The 27,500-nt window shown below is 42.9% G+C and overlaps 1 pseudogene across 1 annotated transcript in view; it reads left to right on the top strand.

Annotated features, from left to right (window-relative positions):
- Nucleotides 1-6: 6 nt before the first annotated feature.
- The window catches only part of LOC311117764 (protein furry homolog), a 37,401-nt pseudogene continuing 9,907 nt past the window's right edge, over nucleotides 7-27,500 (top strand). Inside the window, exons 1-17 of the transcript in view lie at nucleotides 7-146; nucleotides 553-740; nucleotides 1,043-1,137; nucleotides 6,341-6,776; nucleotides 7,073-7,271; nucleotides 8,210-8,307; nucleotides 8,567-8,737; nucleotides 13,190-13,330; nucleotides 13,563-13,748; nucleotides 13,858-14,016; nucleotides 14,294-14,368; nucleotides 14,762-14,935; nucleotides 16,843-17,037; nucleotides 17,499-17,645; nucleotides 17,774-18,177; nucleotides 23,912-24,116; nucleotides 24,309-24,458. The product of the transcript in view is annotated as a protein furry homolog (transcript). The remainder of the gene's footprint in view (nucleotides 147-552; nucleotides 741-1,042; nucleotides 1,138-6,340; nucleotides 6,777-7,072; nucleotides 7,272-8,209; nucleotides 8,308-8,566; nucleotides 8,738-13,189; nucleotides 13,331-13,562; nucleotides 13,749-13,857; nucleotides 14,017-14,293; nucleotides 14,369-14,761; nucleotides 14,936-16,842; nucleotides 17,038-17,498; nucleotides 17,646-17,773; nucleotides 18,178-23,911; nucleotides 24,117-24,308; nucleotides 24,459-27,500) is intronic.

Raw genomic sequence — 27,500 nt, forward strand, 5'->3', positions numbered from 1 at the left:
TGGAGTACTGTTCTCTCCATACTCAGAGCGTTTGGCCCGCTGGGTCCATGAGGACATCACTCCTAAGAACCCCAACTGTAAGAGCTCTGACCAGCTGTCCAACTTCCTCCGACACGTCATCTCTGTCTTCAAGGAGTCCAAGTCAGGTAACACACCAGCAGTTCTTTCCTCTGATACTTTTATTATTAATAACTTAAAACATATTTTTGGTTTAAAAAAATACATTGTCAATATATTTATTGTCTAATGTCTCTAAATGTTGTCTGTCACTAGCAGCACCATTTCCCAAGTAGAATTCAGAGTAATGTGTAAATGCAGTTGGTGAATAAAGCTGATTCTGATTCTGAGACAAGCAGTGTTTTATCACTAAAACCATTTTGTTGTTTAAAAATATATATTTTGAAGCACTTTTGTTGTTCCTGAAGCCACATCACCACTTATGGAGCTGATATGATGTCATACAAAAGACCAGGAAATGCAGTTATAAACATGTTCCTGGAGAATCTGGAGATTCATGACATCATTGTCTAATTCTTTTTTTCTATTGGTCAGATTTCCACCTGGAGCAGCAGTTGAGTGACGTAGCACTGCAGACCGCTCTGTGCAGCTCATCTCGTCACTACGCTGGGCGGAGCTTCCAGATATTCAGAGCTCTCAAACAGCCAATCAACGCTCACGCTGTCTCCGACCTGCTCTCACGATTGGTGGAGGTGGTGGGAGAGCACGGTGACGAGGTGCAGGTACGTGTATCTGTGTGTGTGTGTTCCAGGTCCATGTGATAGCGGTAACAGTAATGTGTGTGTTCCAGGTCCATGTGATAGAGGTAACAGTAATGTGTGTGTTCCAGGTCAATGTGATAGAGGTAACAGAAATGTCTGTGTTCCAGGTCAATGTGATAGAGGTAACAGAAATGTGTGTGTTCCAGGTCCATGTGATAGAGGTAACAGTAATGTGTGTGTTCCAGGTCCATGTGATAGAGGTAACAGTAATGTGTGTGTTCCAGGTCCATGTGATAGAGGTAACAGTAATGTGTGTGTTCCAGGGCTATGTAATGGAGGTTTTGCTGACTCTAGAATCAGTGGTGGTGAACCTGGCTGAGTGTCTGAAGAACAGTGATCTGATGGCTGCTCTTACCAGGTAGGAGTTCCACTTCACCTGTCCACACTTTTATATGTTATGCAGACTTTATGTTCCAGACTTTATGTTCCAGACTATATGTTCCAGACTATATGTTGCAGACTTTATGTTCCAGACTATATGTTATGCAGACTATATGTTGCAGACTATATGTTACAGACTGTATGTTATGCAGACTATATGTTGCAGACTATATGTTACAGACTGTATGTTATGCAGACTATAGGTTGCAGACTTTATGTTGCAGACTTTATGTTGCAGACTTTATGTTCCAGACTGTATGTTATGCAGACTATAGGTTGCAGACTTTATGTTGCAGACTTTATGTTGCAGACTTTATGTTGCAGACTTTATGTTCCAGACTGTATGTTATGCAGACTATAGGTTGCAGACTTTATGTTGCAGACTTTATGTTGCAGACTTTATGTTCCAGACTTTATGTTCCAGACTGTATGTTATGCAGACTATATGTTGCAGACTTTATGTTGCAGACTTTATGTTCCAGACTTTATGTTCCAGACTATATGTTATGCAGACTATATGTTGCAGACTATATGTTACAGACTGTATGTTATGCAGACTATATGTTGCAGACTTTATGTTGCAGACTTTATGTTGCAGACTTTATGTTCCAGACTTTATGTTCCAGACTTTATGTTGCAGACTTTATGTTCCAGACTTTGTTGCAGACTTTATGTTCCAGACTTTATGTTGCAGACTTTATGTTCCAGACTTTATGTTCCAGACTTTATGTTGCAGACTATATGTTGCAGACTTTATGTTCCAGACTTTATGTTCCAGACTTTATGTTGCAGACTTTATGTTCCAGACTTTATGTTGCAGACTTTATGTTCCAGACTTTATGTTGCAGACTTTATGTTGCAGACTATATGTTGCAGACTATATGTTGCAGACTTTATGTTCCAGACTTTATGTTCCAGACTTTATGTTGCAGACTTTATGTTCCAGACTTTATGTTGCAGACTTTATGTTCCAGACTTTATGTTCCAGACTTTGTTGCAGACTTTATGTTCCAGACTTTATGTTCCAGACTTTATGTTCCAGACTTTATGTTGCAGACTTTATGTTGCAGACTTTATGTTGCAGACTTTATGTTGCAGACTTTGTTGCAGACTTTGTTGCAGACTTTGTTGCAGACTTTATGTTGCAGACTTTATGTTGCAGACTTTATGTTCCAGACTTTATGTTCCAGAATTTATGTTGCAGACTTTATGTTGCAGACTTTATGTTCCAGACTTTATGTTGCAGACTTTATGTTGCAGACTTTGTTGCAGACTTTATGTTGCAGACTTTATGTTGCAGACTTTATGTTCCAGACTTTATGTTGCAGACTATATGTTGCAGACTTTATGTTGCAGACTTTATGTTCCAGACTTTATGTTGCAGACTTTATTTTCCAGACTTTGTTGTAGACTTTATGTTGCAGACTATATGTTGCAGACTTTATGTTCCAGACTTTGTTGCAGACTTTATGTTCCAGACTTTATGTTGCAGACTTTATGTTCCAGACTTTATGTTGCAGACTTTATGTTCCAGACTTTATGTTGCAGACTTTATGTTCCAGACTTTATGTTGCAGACTTTATTTTCCAGACTTTGTTGTAGACTTTATGTTGCAGACTATATGTTGCAGACTTTATGTTCCAGACTTTGTTGCAGACTTTATGTTCCAGACTTTATGTTGCAGACTTTATGTTCCAGACTTTATGTTGCAGACTTTATGTTCCAGACTTTATGTTCCAGACTTTATGTTGCAGACTTTATGTTGCAGACTATAGGTTGCAGACTTTATGTTGCAGACTTTATGTTGCAGACTTTGTTGCAGACTTTGTTGCAGACTTTGTTGCAGACTTTATGTTGCAGACTTTGTTGCAGACTTTATGTTCCAGACTTTATGTTGCAGACTTTATGTTGCAGACTTTATGTTGCAGACTTTATGTTCCAGACTTTATGTTCCAGACTTTATGTTGAAGACTTTATGTTGCAGACTTTATGTTCCAGACTTTATGTTGCAGACTTTATGTTCCAGACTTTATGTTGCAGACTTTATGTTCCAAATTATATGTTCCAGACTTTAGGTGCAGACTTTGTTGCAGACTTTGTTGCAGACTATATGTTCCAGACTTTATGTTGCAGACTTTATGTTCCAGACTTTATGTTGCAGAATTTATGTTGCAGATTATATGTTCCAGACTTTAGGTGCAGACTTTATGTTGCAGACTTTAAGTTGCAGATTATATGTTCCAGACTTTAGGTGCAGACTTTGTTGCAGATTTGTTGCAGACTTTATGTTCCAGACTTTATGTTCCAGACTTTATGTTGCAGACTTTATGTTCCAGACTTTATGTTGCAGACTTTATGTTCCAGACTTTATGTTGCAGACTTTATGTTGCAGACTTTATGTTGCAGACTTTATGTTGTGGACTTTATGTTGCAGACTTTGTTGCAGACTTTGTTGCAGACTTTATGTTGCAGACTTTATGTTGCAGACTTTATGTTGCAGACTTTATGTTGCAGACTTTATGTTGCAGACTTCATGTTGTAGAGTTTATGTTGCAGACTTTGTTGCAGACTTTGTTGCAGACTTTATGTTGAAGATTTGTTGTAGACTTTATGTTGCAGACTTTGTTGCAGATTTTGTTGCAGACTTTGTTGCAGACTTTATGTTGCAGATTTGTTGCAGACTTTTGTTGCAGACTTTTGTTGCAGATTTGTTGCAGACTTTATGTTCCAGACTTTATGTTGCAGACTTTATGTTGCAGATTTGTTGCAGATTTTTTTGCATATTTGTTCCAGACTTTATGTTGCAGACTTTATGTTGCAGACTTTGTTGCAGACTTTATGTTCCAGACTTTATGTTGCAGACTTTATGTTGCAAATTATATGTTCCAGACTTTAGGTGCAGACTTTATGTTCCAGACTTAATGTTCCATAATTTATGTTGCAGACTTTATGTTGCAGATTATATGTTCCAGACTTTAGGTGCAGACTTTGTTGCAGATTTGTTGCAGACTTTATGTTCCAGACTTTATGTTCCAGACTTTATGTTGCAGACTTTATGTTCCAGACTTTATGTTGCAGACTTTGTTGCAGACTTTGTTGCAGACTTTGTTGCAGACTTTGTTGAAGATTTGTTGCAGACTTTATGTTGCAGACTTTATGTTGCAGACTTTATGTTGTAGACTTTATGTTGCAGACTTTGTTCCAGACTTTGTTGCAGACTTTGTTGCAGACTTTATGTTGCAGACTTTATGTTGCAGACTTTATGTTGCAGTCTTTTGTTGCAGACTTTTGTTGCAGATTTGTTGCAGACTTTATGTTGCAGACTTTATGTTGCAGATTTGTTGCAGATTTGTTGCAGACTTTGTGTTGTAGACTATATGTTGCAGACTTTATGTCGCAGATTATATGTTGCAGACTTTAAGTTGCAGACTTTATGTTGCAGACTTTGTTGCAGACTTTATGTTGCAGACTTTATGTTCCAGACTTTATGTTGCAGACTATATGTTGCAGACTTTATGTTGCAGATTATATGTTCCAGACTTTAGGTGCAGACTTTGTTGCAGATTTGTTGCAGACTTTATGTTCCAGACTTTATGTTCCAGACTTTATGTTGCAGACTTTATGTTCCAGACTTTATGTTGCAGACTTTATGTTCCAGACTTTATGTTCCAGACTTTATGTTCCAGACTATATGTTGCAGACTTTATGTTCCAGACTTTATGTTGCAGACTTTATGTTCCAGACTTTATGTTGTAGACTTTATGTTGCAGACTTTATGTTGCAGACTTTGTTGTAGACTTTATGTTGCAGACTTTGTTGCAGACTTTGTTGCAGACTTTGTTGCAGACTTTATGTTGCAGACTTTATGTTGCAGACTTTGTTGCTGACTTTATGTTGCAGATTTGTTGCAGACTTTATGTTTCAGACTTTATGTTGCAGACTATATGTTCCAGACTTTATATTGCAGACTATATGTTCCAGACTTTATGTTGCAGACTATATGTTCCAGACTTTATGTTGCAGACTATATGTTCCAGACTTTATGTTGCAGACTTTTGTTGCAGATTTGTTGCAGACTTTATGTTTCAGACTTTATGTTGCAGACTATATGTTCCAGACTTTATATTGCAGACTATATGTTCCAGACTTTATGTTGCAGACTATATGTTCCAGACTTTATGTTGCAGACTATATGTTCCAGACTTTATGTTGCAGACTTTATGTTGCAGACTTTATGTTGCAGATTTGTTGCAGACTTTATGTTGCAGACTTTATGTTGCAGACTTCATGTTGTAGACTTTATGTTGCAGACTTTATGTTGCAGATTTGTTGCAGACTTTATGTTGCAGACTTTATGTTGCAGACTTTTGTTGCAGATTTGTTGCAGAGTTTATGTTCCAGACTTTATGTTGCAGACTTTATGTTGCATATTTGTTGCAGATTTTTTTGCATATTTGTTACAGACTTTATGTTGCAGACTTTATGTTCCAGACTTTATGTTCCAGACTTTATGTTCCAGACTTTGTTGCAGACTTTGTTGCAGACTTTATGTTGCAGATTTGTTGCAGACTTTATGTTGTAGACTATATGTTGCAGACTTTATGTCGCAGATTATATGTTCCAGACTTTATGTTGCAGACTTTATGTTGCAGACTTTATGTTCCAGACTTTATGTTGCAGACTATATGTTCCAGACTTTATGTTGCAGACTTTATGTTGCAGACTTTATGTTGCAGACTTTATGTTCTAGACTTTATGTTCCAGACTTTATGTTGCAGACTTTATGTTCCAGACTTTATGTTGCAGACTTTATGTTCCAGACTTTATGTTGCAGACTTTATGTTGCAGACTTTATGTTGCAGACTTTATGTTCCAGACTTTATGTTCCAGACTTTATGTTCCAGAATTTATGTTGCAGACGTTATGTTGCAGACGTTATGTTCCAGACTTTATGTTCCAGACTTTATGTTGCAGACTTTATGTTGCAGACTTTATGTTACAGACTTCTTGCAAACTTTTACCTTCAACAGATCATCTGAATCAGCATGGGAAAGAGGCTACTTAGACTGTTGGTATAGTTAACATAAGTATGGTAAACTATTCACTCTAACTGGAGGCAGATCCTAGCATTGTTATTTTTAACCCTAACCTCTAACATGTTTAACCCCGCCCCTCTGTAGGACCTCCTCCCCAGACTTCTTGACCAATGAGAAGCTTGAGAAACAGTTTAACAGGAAGAGCACTGGCCAGCTCAACCTGCCGGGGGTCGGGCTTAGCGGCCTCTCAGCCGAACGCAGCCGACACCAGCGGTCCTATTCCGTCCCCAAAAAGTTTGGGGAGAGCGGCAACCAATCACACGACCCACCTCGCAGCGCTACCCTCGACCGCATCCAGGCCTGCACCAATCACGGCCTGGGCCGGCCCGGACGGAGTATACACGCCTCCTCGGCGTCTACCAATCGAATTGATCCTAGCGTGCTGTCTGATCCTGCCCATGTGTCCCATCCTTCGTCCCTATTGGCTACGGTGTTCTGGGTGGCGGTGTCACTCATGGAGTCAGACTTTGAGTTTGAGTATCAGATGTCCCTAAGGCTGGTCCACAAGCTTCTGTCTAAGGTGGGTTGTGTAAACATGGCATAATGCATGATAATTGGTGAATCAAACTGTACATTTGAGTGTCATATTTCACTACACCTGTAAACAAGCTGCTGTCAAAGCTGGAATGGGTTTTGTAATAGAAATGTAATGATAATGCAATGGCTTTATCCACAAGGTACTGCCCAAAGTTGATAATGCATGTAATAAGAATGTCCCCTGTACATACATAGAGAACTCTAAACAAAAACACATTTGTTAATGGATAACAACAACAAAACTACAAACTAAAGTATAACCGGAACTCCATTTCCCAGGTGCCCCTGGACCGGGCAGAGAACCGTGAGCGTTTGGAGAAGCTGCAGGCCCAGCTGAGATGGAGTGGTTTCTCTGGACTACAACAGCTGCTGTTAAAGGGCTTCACCTCCCAGACCACCTCTGACCTCACCCTGCAGCTCTTCTGTCAGCTCACACCTGTCTCACGAGTCCCCGTGGTCGACACATCACAGGCTATAGGTAGGTATTGATTAGTCAGTCTGTCAATCAATCTATCTATCTATCAATTAATATTTCAATCAATCAATCAATCAATAGACCATAATCAAACAATCCCATTCGGTAAAAGATGTAGAGAAATAAACGGGGGATGTACAGCTGGAGGCTAACACTCTGACACATTTGACATTTTACCCTCAGTGACATTTACAAAACATGAGTGAGGAGGAAGGGGGAACAAATTGCATTTGACATAACACACACACTGAATGACCAGCACAGCCCCTCACCCTCCCGGCCGCAGGTATAGAGCTCTCCCATTCAAATTTAAGAGAGCAGCCAGCAGCAGATCCATCAAACTCCTTAACTCTTGACGTTTTTGACTTGTGTTTGTGTATATATGTGTGTATATACCCTGGGATTGCATAGAATGCTTCTAATCCTTTATTCTGTAGCCTACATGTTTTACTGTTCTATGTTGTCGTGTGTCTTGTATGTACCATTCATCGCCACCCAGGAAATAAAAAGTTATTTTGAATTTGAATTGAATTTCTCTGTTTTTCTCTTTCTCTCTCTCCACCACCTGTCTGTCTCTTCATCCCTCGCTCTCTCTCTCTCTCTCTCTCCACCACCTGTCTGTCTCTTCATCCCTCTCTCTCTCTCTCTCTCTCTCTCTCTCTCTCTCTCCCTCTCTCCCTCTCTCTCTCTCTCTCTCTCTCTCTCTCTCTCTCTCTCTCTCTCTCTCTCTCTCTCCCTCTCTCCCTCTCTCTCTCTCTCTCTCTCTCTCCACCTGTCTGTCTCTTCATCCCTCTCTCTCTCTCTCCACCACCTGTCTGTCTCTTCATCCCTCGCCCTCTCTCTCTCTCTCTCTCCACCACCTGTCTGTCTCTTCATCCCTCTCTCTCTCTCTCCACCACCTGTCTGTCTCTTCATCCCTCACCCTCTCTCTCTCTCTCTAGGTTTTCCTCTGAACGTGCTGTGTCTCCTGCCTCACCTGGTGCAGCACTTTGGCCGCCCCACTCAGTTCTGTAAGGAGAGCGCTGAGAGGATTGCACAGGTAAAAGACAGAATACATCCCAAATGGTCTAAATTAATAGTCTTTATTCCTCTAGCAGTTAAAAGGATTGCACAGGTAAAAGACAGAATACATTAAGTTACAATAGTCTTTATTCCTCTAGCAGTTAAAAAGTCTGTTTCATTGTCTTAAGATTGTTGTCCATTGTAACGTCCAGCTTCTCTTGTTGTTTACCACAAAGTTACATCTACTACATCAGTTCCCATGGCTTATTTTTTTTTCTCTCTACCCCTCCCACCAGGTATGTCTGGAGGAGAAGAACACTAAGCTGTCCCACCTGGCCCATGTGATGACCCTGTATAAGAACAGGTCCTACACGCGGGACCCCTTCTCCTGGGTCAGTGTGGTGTGTCGTTATCTCCACGAGGCCTTCGCTGACATCACACTCAACATGGTCACCTACATGGCTGAGGTGAGCATCACACTCAACACGGTCACCTACATGGCTGAGGTAAAAATCACACTCAACATGGTCACCTACATGGCTGAGGTGAGCATCACACTCAACATGGTCACCTACATGGCTGAGGTAAACATCACACTCAACATAGTCACCTACATGGCTGAGGTAAACATCACACTCAACATGGTCACCTACATGGCTGAGGTAAACATCACACTCAACATGGTCACCTACATGGCTGAGGTAAACATCACACTCAACACGGTCACCTACATGGCTGAGGTAAACATCACACTCAACATAGTCACCTACATGGCTGAGGTGAGCATCACACTCAACATGGTCACATACATGGCTGAGGGTGCAAGGGTTGGCAATAAGTTCACTATCAGCACATTTCCACCCAGTGTTACAAATACCTTTATCAGTCTGAGAGCCTACAAATACTTTAACACTTTTCAGCGGAATAGATTACCCATATCAAATCAAAATCATATTGTATTTAATTGTATTGGTCACATGCTTCGTAAAAACAACAGGTGTAGACTAACAGTGAAATGCTTACTGACGGGCCCGTCCCAACAATGCAGAGAGAAAGAACATAGAGAAATAATAGGAAAGTAAAACACGTAATAATAAAAGTAATAATAGATCCACAATGAGTAACGATAACTTATATATACAAGGGGTACCAGTACTGAGTGGATGTGCAGGGGTTCAATGTAGTTGAGGTAGATACTTTTGTATATATAGTGTATGTGGACACCCCTTCAAATTAGTGCATTCAGCTCTTTCAGCCACACCCGTTGCTGACAGGTGTAGAAGAACTAGCACACCGCCATGCAATCTCCATAGACAAACATTGGCAGTAGAAATGGTTTTTCTGAAGAGCTCAGTGACTTTCAACGTGGCACTGTGAAAGGATGCCACCTTTCCAACAAGTCAGTTCGTCTAATTTCTGCCCTGCTAGAGCTGCCCCGGTCAACTGTAAGTGCTTTTATTGCACAGAAGTGGAAACGTCTAGGGGCAACAACGGCTCAGCCGCGAAGTGGTAGGACACACAAGCTCACAGAACGGGACCGGCGAGTGCTGAAGCGCGTACCACGTAAAAATCATCTGTCCTCGGTTGCAACAATCACTACCGAGTTCCAAACTGCCTCTGGAAGCAATGACAGCACAATAAATGTTCATCGGGAGCTTAATGAAATTGTTTTCCGTGGCCGAGCAGCCGCACACAGGCCTAAGATCACCATGTGCAATGCCAAGCGTCGGCTGGAGTGGTGTAAAGCTCGCCGCCATTGGACTCTGGAGCATTGGAAAAGCGTTCTCTGGAGTGATGAATCACGCTTCACCATCTGGCAGTCCGGCGGACTAATCTGGGTTTGGCGGATGCCAACTGTAAAGTTCGGTGGAGGAGGGATAATGATCTGGGGCTGTTTTTCATGGTTCGGGCCCCTTAGTTCCAGTGAAGGGAAATCTTAACGCTACAGCATACAAGGACAATCTAGACGATTCTGTGCTTCCAACTTTGTGGCAACAGTTTGGGGAAGTCCCTTTCCTGTTTCAGCATGACAATGCCCCCGTGCACAAAGCGTGGTCCATACAGAAATGGTTTGTCCAGATCGGTGTGAGAGAATTTGCCTGGCCTGCACAGAGCCCTGACCTCAACCCCATCCAACATCTTTGGGATGAATTGGAATGCCGACTGCGAGCCAGGCCTAATCACCCAACATCAGTGCCCGACCTCACTAATGCTCTTGTGGCTAAATGGAAGCAAGTCCCCGCAGCAATGTTCCAACATCTAGTGGAAAGCCTTCCCAGAAGAGTGGAGGCTGTTATAGCAGCAAACTGGGGGACCAACTCCGTATTTTGGAACAGAAAGGAAAAAGAAAGGGGGATACCTAGTCAGTTGTACAACTGAATGCATTAACTGAAATATGTCTTCCGCATTTAACCCAACCCCTCGGAATCAGGAATGAGATGTTCGATGAGCAGGTGTCCACATACTTTTGGTAATGTAGTGTATGTACATGTAACTAGGAATAAAGCTACAGATAATAAACAGTAACAGCAGCATATGTGATGATTAAAAGAAGTTACTGCAAAAAGGGTCAATGCAGATTTGGTTAACTATTTAACTAACTATTTAGCAGTCTTATGGCTTGGGGGTAGAAGCTGTTCAGGGTCATGTTGGTTCCAGACTTGATCCATCGGCTAGAGTCTTTGACAATTCTTAAGGCCTTCCTCTGACACTGCCTGGTCCTTGATGGCAGGGAGCTCGGCCCCAGTGATGTACTGGTCCATACGCACTACCCTCTGTAGTGCCTTGCAGTCAGATCCCAAGTAGTTTCCATGATGGTGTTGGAGTCATATGCGGCCACTCAGTTGTGGGTGAACAGGGAGTACAGAAGGGGACTAAGCACGCACCCCTGAGGGGTCCCCGTGTTGAGGGTCAGCGTGGCGGATGTGTTGTTGCCTACCCTTACCACCTGGGGGCGACCCGTCAGGAAGTCCAGGATCCAGTTGCAGAGGGAGGTCTTCAGTCCCGGGGGGGTGGGACTGAACACCTACTGCTATTAGCCCATAGAAACAGCTTCATACATGGATAAACAGATAGTCCCCCAAAAAATCTAAAGTAAGTTTGTTCTGAAGTGTCTGTCCTATATCTGAGAGATATAAGAAAGATCAGGAAACTATTTTGTATTTAACCTCTTATTTTAGGCACTAAACTATCTACATATATACTTCCATAAATGTTTTTAACTGGTACCCAGCTACCTTCAGACTAGGTTTGTGAGGCTTGTGGGCGTCCTAGAGCAACAACCAACATGCATGTGTTCGTGAGAGACTCACCTTTCCATAGAGGGGTCATATTAGTGTGTAGCCCAAACTGTTCGGACGCTACAGACAGAAGTTGGCAGATCGGCTGCAAAATAAACGGACACATTTTGATGGGGATTGTTTTTATTATGCTAATTAGATGTCTGCGGGGTCACGAACATCGACTCTAGGCGGTCAAATGTCTTACTTACATCGACTACGGAGAGTGAGATCACACAGTCGTCCGGAACAGCTGGTGCTCTCATGCATGATTCAGTGTTGCTTACCTTAGGGTCGGGTCACTGGGAAGCTCGCGGCTGGGTTGTCCTTTGTAATCCGTGATAGTTTGCCACATCCGACGAGCATCAGAGCCGGTGTAGTAGGAGTCAATCTTAGTCCTGTTTTGATGCTTTGCCGTTTTGATGGTTCGTTGAAGGGCGCAGCGGGATTTCTTATAAGCATCCAGATTAGAGTTCTTCTCCTTGAAAGCGGCAACTCTAGCCTTTAGCTCAGTGAGGATGTTGCCTGTAATCTATGGCTTCTGGTTGGGATATGTACGTACGGTCACTGTGGGGACGACATTGTCGATGCACTTATTAACGAAGCTCGTAACTGCTGTGGTAAACTCCTCAATTCCATCGGATGAATCCCGGAATATATTCCAGTCTGTGCTAGCGAAACAGTCCTGCAGCTTAACATCTGCCTCATCAGACCACTTTTGTATTGAGCGCATCACTCATACTTTCTGTTTGAGCTTTTGCTTGTAAGCCAGAATCAGGAGGATAGAGTTATGGTCAGATATGCCAAATGAAGGGCGAGGGAGAGCTTTGTCCGCGTCTCTGTGTGTGGAGTAAAGGTGATCTAGAGTTTTTTCGCCTCTAGTTGCACAGGTGACATCACTAGGATGAGCTTTGCTTACGGCCCTATACAGCTGGTTGAGTGCGGTCTTAGTGCCAGCATCTGTTGGTGGTGGTAAATAGACAGCTATGAAAATTATAGATCAAAACTCTCTTGGTAGATAGTATGGTCTACAGCTTATCATCACTCTCTCTCTCTCTCTCTCTCTCTCTCTCTCTCTCTCTCTCTCTCTCTCTCTCTCTCTCTCTCTCTCTCTCTCTCTCTCTCTCTCTCTCTCTCTCTCTCTCTCTCTCTCTCTCTCTCTCTCTCTCTCAATTCAGTTCAATTCAAGGGGCATATGTTTACATTGCCAAAGCAAGTGAAATAGATAATAAACAAAAGTGAAATAAACATAAAAAATATTAACAGTAACCATTGAAATGTCTCTCTCTCTCTCTCTTTATCTCTCTCTCTCTCTCTCTCTCTCTCTCTCTCTCTCTCTCTCTCTCTCTCTCTCTTTCTCTCTCTCTCTCTCTCTCTCTCTCTCTCTCTCTCTCAATTCAGTTCAATTCAAGGGGCATATGTTTACATTGCCAAAGCAAGTGAAATAGATAATAAACAAAAGTGAAATAAACATAAAAAATATTAACAGTAACCATTGAAATGTCTCTCTCTCTCTCTCTCTTTATCTCTCTCTCTCTCTCTCTCTCTCTCTCTCTCTCTCTCTCTCTCTCTCTCTCTTTATCTCTCTCTCTCTCTCTCTCTCTCTCTCCCCCTCTCCCTGCCCCTCTCTGTCTGCTGTAGCTCCTGGACAAGGGCCTACCCAGCATGCAACAGTCGTTGCTCCAGATCATCTACTGTCTGTTGAGCCACATGGACATGACGGCTGTCCAGGTCAAACAGTTCAACGCTGACGTCCTGAAGACCATCGAGAAGTTTGTACAGGTCAGTCCTACCTACCCACCTCAATACCTGCCCCAATACTGCAATATCTACCCCATATACTGCATATGTCTGCACTAATACCGCAATATCTCCCAAGTGCTACAATGTTCCCCAAATACTGTATATGTGTTTGTTTGGAAGTCATCCTCTGTGTTTTCAGACAGTGCGTCCTACATTTGGCTGTGTGTGTATGTGTGTATAACCCTCTCCCTGTGTGTGTCTGTCTCATCAGACGGTGCACTGGAAGGATGCGTTGAACATCCTGAAGCTGGTGGTGTCCAGGTCAGCCAGTCTGGTCCACCCGGCGTATAGCCACGCCCACAGTGACCTCTCTAACCTGGAGGTCAGTAGGATCTGGGACGGATCAGCCAAGGCCCTTCCCGGCAAGACACTGGACTTCACCTTCGACATCTCAGAGGTGGGAGAGCCATCGAACACAGACACGCATACTCCGTCTTACTTTGAACGACTGACAACCCTCGCTCTCTCTGTCTCTCTCTCTGTCTGTCTCTCTCTCTCTCTCCTAGACTCCAGTGATCGGGCGGAGGTTTGATGAGCTGCAGGGGTCAGGGGGTAGAGAGGGGAAGGCCAGGGCTGTGACCCGTAGTACCTCCTCCACCTCCTCTGGTTCTAACTCCAACACCGTCCTAGTGCCTGTCAGCTGGAAGAGACCTCAGTCCTCACAGGTAACACACCACTCAGTCAAAGGGAGACAGTCAGTGATAAAAAAAAAAAATCCAGGTTTGTCTCATTGAGATTTATTTTGCAAGAGAGACCTGTTCAGTTGTTTTGTTTTGAAGTGGTTTGTTGAAGGTTGTTTCATTGTGGTACTGTAACTATGTTAGGGTGTTTAGTTGAAGAAGATGATTCATAATATGTAAATGTTAAAGCTATATTTAATAATAATAATAATCATAATATTATAATAATATTTCATATGTTGAATAACACTTCTTCCTTCAGAAGAGAACGAGAGAGAAGCTGGTGAATGTTCTGTCTCTATGTGGACAAGAGGTTGGCCTCACCAAAAACCCCTCGGTGAGTCAACATCCTTCTCCTTACCTGTCCCTTTCTCCTTACCTGTCCCTTTCTCCTTGCCTGTCCCTTTCTCCTTGCCTGTCCCTTTCTCCTTACCTGTCCCTTTCTCCTTACCTGTCCCTTTCTCCTTACCTGTCCCTTTCTCCTTACCTGTCCCTTTCTCCTTACCTGTCCCTTTCTCCTTACCTGTCCCTTTCTCCTTCAGGTGGTCTGGAGCTGATGGAGGTGCAGACTGTCATTACACTGTTATAAACCTGTCGTTATGTTTACCTGTCCTCCAGGTGATCTTCTCGTCCTGTGGGGACCTGGACATGATGATGGAGGTGCAGGTGTTTCTCTACAGACTGTCATTACACTGTTATAAACCTGTCATTATGTTTACCTATCCTCCAGGTGATCTTCTCGTCCTGTGGGGACCTGGACATGATGATGGAGGTTCAGGGGAGCGGCGTGTCTTCGGAGGAGGGTGGAACCAGAGAAGACACGCTGGATGACACGGCGTCGGAGCAGCAGTTCAGAGTGTTCCGAGACTTTGACTTCCTGGATGTAGAGCTGGAGGACGGAGAGGTGAGACAGTTACCATGGAGACAGAGACACACCCACACTAAGGGTAACCATGGACACAGGCCACATCCTCCCATACTGTTACTAAGGAGACAGTTCACACCCACTTAGACTGTTACCAAAGACAGTACCAGGCCACTCCCACACTGACGTTACTCATGTACATCTTTGCTTTTACAAATGTATATACAGTATTTTCCCTTTCTCTCTCCCTTTCTCTGTCCCTAACACACTGTTTCTGTCATGTTTTCTTCTTCTCTCTCTCTTCCCCCATCTCTCTCTCTCTCTCTCACTCTCTCTCTCTCTCTCTCTCTCTCTCTCTCTCTCTCCCCCCATCTCTCTCTCTCGCTCTCTCTAACTCTGTGTTTCTCTCTCTCCCCTCTGCTGCGTTAGGAGCTCCAGGTAAGCTCTGTCTCACTCTGAGAATGTGGTGCTCTGAGCGTGTGCAGTAGGCAGCACTGATGATGTCACACTTAAATACCTGTTGCTATGGTGATCCAGTCAGCTGTTCTGTGCATGAGCTCATAACAGTGCTGTAGTGTTGTTATGGTAACTTATGGATGTTGATATTCATAGGTTGCACCTCCGTCACTCGGTTGCATCATGCCGTTGTTATGAACGTTCTCAAACCGCCCTCTACTGGCGGCGCCATTATGGTGCCCTAAAGTGGTGATAAACCCAGTAAATCTGGACGGAGGCTAAATACTATTTAGTCTAAATTACACTATAGAGCCTGGAAATATGATGACATGGCTAAAGTAGTGAAATATGTAGTAGGAAAAAACTTTGCATTATCTTGTTGTCAAATTTACTTTAGACAGATGGCAATGTTGTCATTAGCTAGCAAAGTTAGTCAAAAATAGCTAGCAATGCTAACGTTAGCTAGCTAAAATCCAGTGGCCTCCCCTCAATCTTAGCTAGTGTTAGAAATTGCGTAATTCAAATCTGGTATTGGAATAAGAGAAAACATAATCAAGAGATATTCAATCCAAGCTAAATTTATTATATGCAAAATGTATGTATGATAAGTATGAAGGTTCGTATACGGGCTCACTGAAAAACCACGCAGGGCCGACAGAGAACTAGAATTATTGTTTACAAATTCTTTCTCAAATACTCTGACAGAAAGCCTCCACCTCTTCTGTTGGCCAACCAGAGCAAAGGACTGAGTGTGGTCCAGACTCCATTTCAGCCAATCCGTTCCATTTGTTGCCAGGCATAGTTGCTATGATAATAACCTGCGGAGTCAGCACCGAAAATACACCATTTCACTGTATCCATGTTCAAGGACAGTTTCACAGACAACAAAGAGAGAGTGTTCTTATCTGTAAGAAATACAAGTCTTATCTGTCCCACCCCCAACGTTCCCTGTGAAACAATCCATATCAGTACAGTGCTCCTCATTAATGCATTCCTTCCAAGCTATTCATCCTTACAGATCCAATTAAAAAATAAAACCCAACACTAGTTAGTTAACGTTATACTGCATCTAAAGTCAATCTGGTGACATCAAAATTATGACAAAAGGTTTTCTTACTAATTATATACCTCCTTTTGAATGTCATTGTATTTCCAAGCCACTATAATTCACTTTTGATGAAATCTTCATCAGCGCTCATTAACGATGCATTGGGTAGAATGCTGTCGGGCATCAGTTCAAAATGAACATTCAAAACAATATTGTGACGAAACATGCAACCCATGAATAGTTCAAGAGATAGTTTGCCCAGAATTCTAAAATTACATAGACGTGTTTTTTTTACCAAAGTAATTCTGTAACTTATTTGATTTATCATTTTAAGTCTGATGACATTTGTGTGCCATTTTGAACAAATGCATACCAGATATGAGTTTTGCAGAGGAGCACTGCTAAAGTTGACCTGTGTGTGTGTGTGTGTGTGTGTTTTCAGGGCGAGAGCGTGGATAACTTTAACTGGGGTGTGCGGAGGCGTTCTCTGGACAGTACAGAGCTGGGTGACCTGCTGGAGGAGAGCCAACACTCTGGCAGCACCCCCAGCCTGGGACAGGAAGACCCACAGGACTCTGACCAATCATCAGAGGAAGACGAGTCCTCTACTAGTCAGAGTCTGTCTCACTCACAACTGGTTAGTTCTGACCATGAGATGAACATAACGCAACTGGTTAGTACTGACCATGAGATGAACATAACACAACTGGTTAGTACTGACCATGAGATGAACATAACACAACTGGTTAGTACTGACCATGAGATGAACATAACACAACTGGTTAGTACTGACCATGAGATGAACATAACACAACTGGTTAGTACTGACCATGAGATGAACATAACACAACTGGTTAGTACTGACCATGAGATGAACATAACACAACTGGTTAGTACTGACCATGAGATGAACATAACACAACCGCAACAGAACACAACGTGAATATCACTAAAATGGCCAAGCACGGCCATAGTCTTAAAACTGACCCCAGGACATGGCAACTTGGGAATCATCAGAAGAAGGTCTGAAGTGTACTGTATATGTAGGTCCATTGTTTGTCCCAGAAATGAGATGTCTTATGTTGCCTTTCCCTGCAGACTAACCTCTCTCCATCAGAAGAGACCAACCACACAGACTCGCTCTCTATGTCGTACGACACCTCGTCAGCCGACCCACAATCCCTCAACGCCACCACACCAGGGACCAGCCAGGGACCTCCGCATGACGAGCAGGGAGGACTACGGGTTAGTATACATACAGGCAGACACCCACGTAAAGACTTAAAAAACACAATTAGACAAAGGCCTTGGTCCTTATGGTGTTTCTCTCTCTTCCTCCATCCCTTCTCCCCCCTCCTCGTCTCCTCCTCCAGGGGGGGGTGAGTGTATGTGGTGAGGATGAAGACACCCAGGGACAGGACGATGACCTGTCTCTCAGTGTGAATGACCTTCCCCAGGGACAGGACGATGACCTGTCTCTCAGTGTGAATGACCTTCCCCAGGGCCTGGGATCTGACCTGTCTCTCAGTGTGAATGACCTTCCCCAGGGCCTGGGATCTGACCTGTCTCTCAGTGTGAATGACCTTCCCCAGGGCCTGGGATCTGACCTGTCTCTCAGCGTGAATGACCTTCCCCAGGGCCTGGGGTCTGACTGTTGGGAGGGTGAGAGCTTCACTCTGGACCTGGCTGGTCAGCCTCTGGACCTGGACCACCATGGACACAGCATGGAGCTCTGTAGACCCCCGCTGGGGTTTCTAGACTCTAGCTGTCTGCCCAGGTACTGGAGCAAATCCACACACAGATAAACATAGCAACCTGGACCAGCAACCTGTAGACCCCTGTTAGCTGTCTGCCCAGGTGTGGGACACACATGAATACAGTGATGAAGGAATACATTTACATTTTCTTTGATGAAAAACTAATGATAACAATGTTAGGTTCTACTCAGGAACAGACCCAGACAGAGACAGAGACAGGAACAGACCCAGACAGAGACAGAGACAGGAACAGACCCAGACAGAGACAGAGACAGAGACAGGAACAGACCCAGACAGAGACAGAGACAGGAACAGACCCAGACAGAGACAGGAACAGAACCAGACAGAGACAGAGACAGGAACAGACCCAGACAGAGACAGAGACAGGAACAGACCCAGACAGAGACAGGAACAGACCCAGACAGAGACAAAGACAGAGACAGAGACAGAGACAGAGACAGGAACAGACCCAGACAGAGAAAGGAACAGACCCAGACAGAGACAGCGACAGAGACAGGAACAGACCCAGACCCAGACAGAGACAGGAACAGACCCAGACAGAGAAAGAGACAGAGACAGAGACAGAGAGACAGAGACAGAGACAGGAACAGACCCAGACAGAGACAGAGACAGGAACAGACCCAGACAGAGACAGAGACAGGAACAGACCCAGACAGAGACAGGAACAGAACCAGACAGAGACAGAGACAGGAACAGACCCAGACAGAGACAGAGACAGAGACAGAGACAGAGACAGAGACAGGAACAGACCCAGACAGAGAAAGGAACAGACCCAGACAGAGACAGAGACAGCGACAGAGACAGGAACAGACCCAGACCCAGACAGAGACAGGAACAGACCCAGACAGAGAAAGAGACAGAGACAGAGACAGAGACAGAGAGACAGAGACAGAGACAGGAACAGACCCAGACCCAGACAGAGACAGAGACAGAGACAGGAATAGACCCAGACAGAGACAGGAACAGACCCAGACAGAGACAGCGACAGCGACAGAGACAGGAACAGACCCAGACCCAGACAGAGACAGGAACAGACCCAGACAGAGAAAGAGACAGAGACAGAGACAGAGACAGAGACAGGAACAGACCCAGACCCAGACAGAGACAGGATTCAGACCCAGACAAAGAAAGAGACAGAGACAGGAACAGACCCAGACAGAGACAGGAACAGACCCAGACAGAGACTACTACTGATAACAAGATGACTACTACCGATAACAAGATGACTGACTACTACTGATAACAAGATGACTACTACTGATAACAAGATGACTGACTACTACTGATAACAAGATGACTACTAATGATAACAAGATGACTGACTACTACTGATAACAAGATGACTACTACTGATAACAAAATGACTGACTATTGCTGATAACAAGATGACTACTACTGATAACAAGATGACTGACTACTACTGATAACAAGATGACCACTACTGATAACAAGATGACTGACTACTACTGATAACAAGATGACTACTAATGATAACAAGATGACTGACTAATACTGATAACAAGATGACTACTACTGATAACAAGATGACTGACTACTGATAACAGGATGACTACTACTGATAACAAGATGACTAATACTGATAACAAGATGACTACTACTGATAACAAGATGACTGACTAATAATGATAACAAGATGACTACTACTGATAACAAGATGACTGACTAATACTGATAACAAGATGACTACTACTGAAAACAAGATGACTACTACTGATAACAAGATGACTACTACTGATAACAAGATGACTGACTAATACCGATAACAAGATGACTACTACTGATAACAAGATGACTACTAATGATAACAAGATGACTACTAATGATAACAAGATGACTGATTACTAATGATAACAAGATGACTGACTACTACTGATAACAAGATGACTACTAATGATAACAAGATGACTACTACTGATAACAAGATGACTGACTACTACTGATAACAAGATGACTACTACCGATAACAAGATGACTGACTACTACTGATAACAAGATGACTACTACTGATAACAAGATGACTGACTACTACTGATAACAAGATGACTACTAATGATAACAAGATGACTGACTACTACTGATAACAAGATGACTACTACTGATAACAAAATGACTGACTATTGCTGATAACAAGATGACTACTACTGATAACAAGATGACTGACTACTACTGATAACAAGATGACTACTACTGATAACAAGATGACTGACTACTACTGATAACAAGATGACTACTAATGATAACAAGATGACTGACTAATACTGATAACAAGATGACTACTACTGATAACAAGATGACTGACTACTGATAACAGGATGACTACTACTGATAACAAGATGACTAATACTGATAACAAGATGACTACTACTGATAACAAGATGACTGACTAATACTGATAACAAGATGACTACTACTGATAACAAGATGACTGACTAATACTGATAACAAGATGACTACTACTGAAAACAAGATGACTACTACTGATAACAAGATGACTACTACTGATAACAAGATGACTGACTAATACCGATAACAAGATGACTACTACTGATAACAAGATGACTACTAATGATAACAAGATGACTACTAATGATAACAAGATGACTGATTACTACTGATAACAAGATGACTACTACTGATAACAAGATGACTGACTACTACTGATAACAAGATGACTACTACTGATAACAAGATGACTGACTACTACTGATAACAAGATGACTACTACTGATAACAAGATGACTGACTACTACTGATAACAAGATGACTGACTAATACTGATAACAAGATGACTACTACTGATAACAAGATGACTGACTACTGATAACAAGATGACTACTACTGATAACAAGATGACTAATACTGATAACAAGATGACTACTACTGATAACAAGATGACTGACTAATACTGATAACAAGATGACTACTACTGATAACAAGATGACTGACTAATACTGATAACAAGATGACTACTACTGAAAACAAGATGACTACTACTGATAACAAGATGACTGACTAATACTGATAACAAGATGACTACTACTGATAACAAGATGACTGACTACTACTGATAACAAGATGACTACTACTGATAACAAGATGACTGACTAATACTGACAACAAAATGACTGACTTCTACTGATAACAAGATGACTGACTAATACTGATAACAAGATGACTACTACTGATAACAAGATGACTACTAATGATAACAAGATGACTACTAATGATAACAAGATGACTACTACTGATAACAAGATGACTACTAATGATAACAAGATGACTACTACTGATAACAAGATGACTACTACTGATAACAAGATGACTACTGCTGATAAGCTAGTTGTACAAGAAAAGGGCTCAGGTCACACGGTTCCCAACACAAAAAACTGCTACGATAGTCGAGGACAGTCAACCACGGTTCAGCCATAGTTTGCGGTCATGAGTAGTGGTGGTATCACTCCTATATCAATGAGTAGTGGTTGTATCACTCCTATATCAATGAGTAGTGGTTGTATCACTCCTATATCAATGAGTAGTGGTTGTATCACTCCTATATCAATGAGTAGTGGTGGTATCACTCCTATATCAATGAGTATCAATTTTTTTTATTTTTTATATAGCCCTTCTTACATCAGCTAATATCTCGAAGTGCTGTACAGAAACCCAGCCTAAAACCCCAAACAGCTAGTAATGCAGGTGTAGAAGCACGGTGGCTAGGAAAAACTCCCTAGAAAGGCGAAAACCTAGGAAGAAACCTAGAGAGGAACCAGGCTATGAGGGGTGGCCAGTCCTCTTCTGGCTGTGCCGGGTGGAGATTATAACAGAACCATGCCAAGATGTTCAAAAATGTTCATAAGTGACAAGCATGGTCAAATAATAATCAGGAATAAATCTCAGTTGGCTTTTCATAGCCGATCATTAAGAGTTTGAAAACAGCAGGTCTGGGACAGGTAGGGGTTCCATAACCGCAGGCAGAACAGTTTAAACTGGAATAGCAGCAAGGCCAGGCGGACTGGGGACAGCAAGGAGTCACCACGGCCGGTAGTCCCGACGTATGGTCCTAGGGCTCAGGTCTCTCAGTTGGCTTTTCATAGCCGATCATTAAGAGTTGAAAACAGCAGGTCTGGGACAGGTAGGGGTTTCGTAGCCGCAGGCAGAACAGTTGAAACTGGAATAGCAGCAAGGCCAGGCGGACTGGGGACAGCAAGGTGTCATCATGCCCGGTAGTCCTGACGTATGGTCCTAGGGCTCAGGTTCTCAGAGAGAAAGAGAGAACGAGAGAATTAGAGAGAGCATACTTAAATTCACACAGGACACTGGATAAGACAGGAGAAGTACTCCAGGTATAACCAACTAACCCCAGCCCCCCGACACATAAACTACTGCAGCATAAATACTGGAGGCTGAGACAGGAGCGGTCCGGAGACACTGTGGCCCCATCCGAAGAAACCCCCGGACAGGGCCAAACAGGAAGGATATAACCCCACCCACTCCGCCAAAGCACAGCCCCCGCACCACTAGAGGGATATCCCCAACCACCAACTTACAATCCTGAGACAAGGCCGAGTATAGCCCACAGAGGTCTCCACCACAGCACAAACCAAGGGGGGGGCGCCAACCCAGACAGGAAGATCACGTCAGTAACTCAACCCACTCAAGTGACGCACCCCTCCCAGGGACGGCATGAAAGAGCACCAGCAAGCCAGTGACTCAGCCCCTGCAACAGGGTTAGAGGCAGAGAACCCCAGTGGAGAGGGGAACCGGCCTGGCAGAGACAGCAAGGGCTGTTCGTTGCTCCAGCCTTTCCGTTCACCTTCACACTCCTGGGCCAGACTACACTCAATCATATGACCTACTGAAGAGATAAGTCTTCAGTAAAGACTTAAAGGTTGAGACTGAGTCTGCGTCTCTCACATGGGTAGGCAGACTGTTCCATAAAAATGGAGATCTATAGGAGAAAGCCCTGCCTCCCGCTGTTTGCTTAGAAATTCTAGGGACAATTAGGAGGCCTGCGTCTTGTGACCGTAGCGTACGTATTGGTATGTACGGCAGGACCAACTCGGAAAGATAGGTAGGAGCAAGCCCATGTAACGCTTTATAGGTTAACAGTAAAACCTTGAAATCAGCCCTTGCCTTAACAGGAAGCCAGTGTAGGGAAGCTAGCACTGGAGTAATATGATCAAATTTCTTGGTTCTAGTCAGGATTCTAGCAGCCGTATTTAGCACTAACTGAAGTTTATTTAGTGCTTTATCCGGGTAGCCGGAAAGTAGTGGCTGGTATCACTCCTATATCAATGAGTAGTGGTTGTATCACTCCTATATCAATGAGTAGTGGTTGTATCACTCCTATATCAATGAGTAGTGGTGGTATCACTCCTATATCAATGAGTAGTGGTGGTATCACTCCTATATCAATGAGTAGTGGTTGTATCACTCCTAAATCAATGAGTAGTGGTTGTATCACTCCTAAATCAATGAGTAGTGGTTGTATCACTCCTAAATCAATGAGTAGTGGTTGTATCACTCCTAAATCAATGAGTAGTGGTTGTATCACTCCTAAATCAATGAGTAGTGGTTGTATCACTCCTAAATCAATGAGTAGTGGTTGTATCACTCCTAAATCAATGAGTAGTGGTTGTATCACTCCTAAATCAATGTCTAACTTACTGTGTGCCTGTCCCATTCTTGTGTCTCCCGTTGCCGTGCTGATAGTCTCCGTGATGACGTGGATGACCTAGAGGACCTTGGTTTCCCTCCTCCCCCCTCACCGTTCTTCTCCGCCATCTTGGCTGCGTTCCAGCCCACTGTTTGTGACGACGCAGAGGAGGCGTGGCGTTGCCATATCAACCATCTGGTCACCGACTCAGACGGCTCCTGTGCCGTCTATACCTTCCACGTCTTCTCATCGCTCTTCCAGGTAATCAATCAGGTCGATTGATCAGTCAGTCAATAAATCAACTGATCAAACTCTGCAAGGTTCTATGTAGTCATTGGTGTAACAGTCATTGGAGTGACGTCATTGGTGTAACTGCTCTTATGTTTTATATAACATGAAACGTCTCCCCCTCTCTCTTTCTTTCTCTCTCTTTCTCTCTCGCTCTCTTCTCAGAACATCCAGTCTAAGTTCTGTTCCCTGACCAGTGACGCCGCTGGTTACCTAGGAGACGGCCTGAGGGGCATCGGGTCAAAGTTCGTGAGGTCATCTGACATGTTGACAACGTGTTCCGACTGCCCCACGCTCTACGTCGACGCTGATACGGTGAGCAGGGTTGGCTGGACTCAAACCATAGCATTTGTATGACTGAAAATATAGCAATGGATTTGGTGTTTTCATAGAAATATCAAACAATAATGTCCATTGATTGTAATCAGTAGGTAATGTCAAACTTTTAGGAGTGAGTTGATACTAGTGTTGCACGGTATACCGAAACGTCTGTACTTTTTAGATACTAGGAAAAAAACGGTTATTCTGTCAGATGTCTCACGGATCAAGTCTATATCAGCGCAGACTACCTACCCTTTGGTATAGCACACATTGTGCCTGCTCCACTCACCCACTGCTAGTCTGCACTGGGAGTCGGGGCTGCGTCGTGTTAGAGCCCCACTCATGCTGCACTAATGCTACACGCCATGTAGAAATGTTGAAACCGTTATTTCCTGTTGGCAAAAAAACCAATGTCCATACAGGCTAGAACACTTTACAGGCTAGAGCACGCCCCCATCCACATCGAAGGGGCTGTAGTGGAGTGGGCAGAGAGCTTCAGGTTCCTCGGTGTCCACATCACTACGGAATTATCATGGGCCACACACACCAACACAGTCGTGAAGAGGGGGCACGACAGCGTCTCGTCCCCCTCAGGACGCTGAAAAGGTTCAGCGTGGGCCCTCGGATCTTTAAAAAGTTATACAGGTGCACCAGAGCATCTTGACTGGCTGCATCACCTCTTGGTATGGCAACTGCTTGGCATCCGACCGCAAGACACTACAGAGGGTACTGCATACCCCCCAGTACATCACTGGGGCCGAGCTCCCTGCCATCCAGGACCTCTATATCAGGCAGTGTCAGAGGAAGGCCCTAAAAATTGTCAAAGACTGCAACCACCCAAGTCATAGACTGTTCTCTCTGCTACCGCATGGCAAGCGGGACCGATGCACCAAGTCTGGAACCAGCAGGACCCTGAACAGCTTCTACCCCCAAGCCATAAGACTGCTAAATAGTTTGTTAAATAGTTAACCAATAGCTACCCGGACTGTCTGCATTGACCCTTTTTGCACAAACCTTTTTGACTCATCACGTACGCTGCTGTCACTGTTTATTATCTATCCTGTTGCCTAGTCACTGTTTATTATTTATCCTGTTGCCTAGTCACTGTTTATTATCTATACTGTTGCCTAGTCACTGTTTATTATTTATCCTGTTGCCTAGTCACTGTTTATTATTTATCCTGTTGCCTAGTCACTGTTTATTATTTATCCTGTTGCCTTGTCACTGTTTATTATTTATCCTGTTGCCTTGTCACTGTTTATTATCTATCCTGTTGCCTAGTCACTGTTTATTATTTATCCTGTTGCCTAGTCACTGTTTATTATTTATCCTGTTGCCTAGTCACTGTTTATTATTTATCCTGTTGCCTAGTCACTGTTTATTATCTATCCTGTTGCCTAGTCACTGTTTATTATCTATCCTGTTGCCTAGTCACTGTTTATTATCTATCCTGTTGCCTTGTCACTGTTTATTATTTATCCTGTTGCCTTGTCACTGTTTATTATCTATCCTGTTGCCTTGTCACTGTTTATTATTTATCCTGTTGCCTTGTCACTGTTTATTATCTATCCTGTTGCCTAGTCACTGTTTATTATCTATCCTGTTGCCTTGTCACTGTTTATTATTTATCCTGTTGCCTTGTCACTGTTTATTATCTATCCTGTTGCCTTGTCACTGTTTATTATCTATCGTGTTGCCTTGTCACTGTTTATTATCTATCCTGTTGCCTTGTCACTGTTTATTATCTATCCTGTTGCCTTGTCACTGTTTATTATCTATCGTGTTGCCTTGTCACTGTTTATTATCTATCCTGTTGCCTAGTCACTGTTTATTATTTATCCTGTTGCCTTGTCACTGTTTATTATCTATCCTGTTGCCTAGTCACTGTTTATTATCTATCCTGTTGCCTAGTCACTGTTTATTATTTATCCTGTTGCCTAGTCACTGTTTATTATCTATCCTGTTGCCTTGTCACTGTTTATTATCTATCCTGTTGCCTAGTCACTGTTTATTATTTATCCTGTTGCCTAGTCACTGTTTATTATCTATCCTGTTGCCTAGTCACTGTTTATTTTTTATCCTGTTGCCTTGTCACTGTTTATTATCTATCCTGTTGCCTTGTCACTGTTTATTATCTATCCTGTTGCCTTGTCACTGTTTATTATTTATCCTGTTGCCTTGTCACTGTTTATTATCTATCCTGTTGCCTTGTCACTGTTTATTATTTATCCTGTTGCCTTGTCACTGTTTATTATCTATCCTGTTGCCTTGTCACTGTTTATTATCTATCCTGTTGCCTTGTCACTGTTTATTATTTATCCTGTTGCCTTGTCACTGTTTATTATCTATCCTGTTGCCTTGTCACTGTTTATTATCTATCCTGTTGCCTTGTCACTGTTTATTATTTATCCTGTTGCCTTGTCACTGTTTATTATTTATCCTGTTGCCTAGTCACTGTTTATTATTTATCCTGTTGCCTAGTCACTGTTTATTATCTATCCTGTTGCCTAGTCACTGTTTATTATCTATCCTGTTGCCTAGTCACTGTTTATTATTTATCCTGTTGCCTAGTCACTGTTTATTATCTATCCTGTTGCCTTGTCACTGTTTATTATCTATCCTGTTGCCTAGTCACTGTTTATTATTTATCCTGTTGCCTAGTCACTGTTTATTATCTAGCCTGTTGCCTAGTCACTGTTTATTATTTATCCTGTTGCCTTGTCACTCTTTATTATCTATCCTGTTGCCTTGTCACTGTTTATTATCTATCCTGTTGCCTTGTCACTTTTTATTATTTATCCTGTTGCCTAGTCACTGTTTATTATCTATCGTGTTGCCTAGTCACTTTATTCCTAGTTATATGTACATATCTACCTCAATTACCTCGTACCCCTGCACATCGACTCGGTACTGGTACCCTGTGTTTATAGCCAAGTTATCGTTACTCATTGTGTATTTATTCCTTGTGTTATTATTTTTATATTATTCCTCTATTTTACTCTCTGCATTGTTGGGGAGGGCCTGTAAGTAACCATT

This window comes from Coregonus lavaretus (genome assembly GCF_964263955.1).
Source record: "Coregonus lavaretus genome assembly, contig: HAP1_SCAFFOLD_602, whole genome shotgun sequence".
Classification (NCBI taxonomy): domain Eukaryota; kingdom Metazoa; phylum Chordata; class Actinopteri; order Salmoniformes; family Salmonidae; genus Coregonus; species Coregonus lavaretus.